Raw genomic sequence first — 924 nt, 5'->3', positions numbered from 1 at the left:
AAGGTAGGTTTATTGAAGGTAGGTTTATTGAAGGTAGGTTTATTGAAGGTAGGTTTATTGAAGGTAGGTTTATTGAAGGTAGGTTTATTGAAGGTAGGTTTATTGAAGGTAGGTTTATTGAAGGTAGGTTTATTGAAGGTAGGTTTATTGAAGGTAGGTTTATTGAAGGTAGGTTTATTGAAGGTAGGTTTATTGAAGGTAGGTTTATTGAAGGTAGGTTTATTGAAGGTAGGTTTATTGAAGGTAGGTTTATTGAAGGTAGGTTTATTGAAGGTAGGTTTATTGAAGGTAGGTTTATTGAAGGTAGGTTTATTGAAGGTAGGTTTATTGAAGGTAGGTTTATTGAAGGTAGGTTTATTGAAGGTAGGTTTATTGAAGGTAGGTTTATTGAAGGTAGGTTTATTCAAGGTAGGTTTATTCAAGGTAGGTTTATTCAAGGGAGGTTTATTCAGATTTAGTCACAACAAGTTTGCACTACAATTTACAATTTTTTGTGATCCACTTTTTCAGCCATATCCAGCGATATTCTTTATAATAAAGCTTTTCGCTCATCTATATTTATATATCTATTTATTTTAGCTATAGCCGGCCAAACGGCTGAACTAAATTGGCTGATATTTTGTGAGGGAACCCATGGGTACCCTGGGGGGGGGGGGGGGTAACAAAGGCTAAATAAATTATAAATATTTTATTTAATTAGATGTTTTATTTTAAACTCAAGGGCAACGCCACCGGGCACACTTAAACTAGTTCTATAATAAACTAGTGAAATGGATAGAAAGGATAGAATGGATAGAATGGATAGAATAGCTAGAATGGATAGAATGACACCAGACGAAATTATTCAAAGAAAAATTATCTTTTCAGATTTATTATTGAATTCCTGGGCAAATTTTACAGCTCTCATGGGGAGGGGGGGGGGGG

This window comes from Eurytemora carolleeae, unplaced genomic scaffold, assembly GCF_000591075.1.
Source record: "Eurytemora carolleeae unplaced genomic scaffold, Eaff_2.0 scaffold621, whole genome shotgun sequence".
Lineage (NCBI taxonomy): Eukaryota > Metazoa > Arthropoda > Copepoda > Calanoida > Temoridae > Eurytemora > Eurytemora carolleeae.
The sequence above is the reverse complement of the archived record's forward strand: the minus strand, read 5'-3'. Positions refer to the sequence as shown.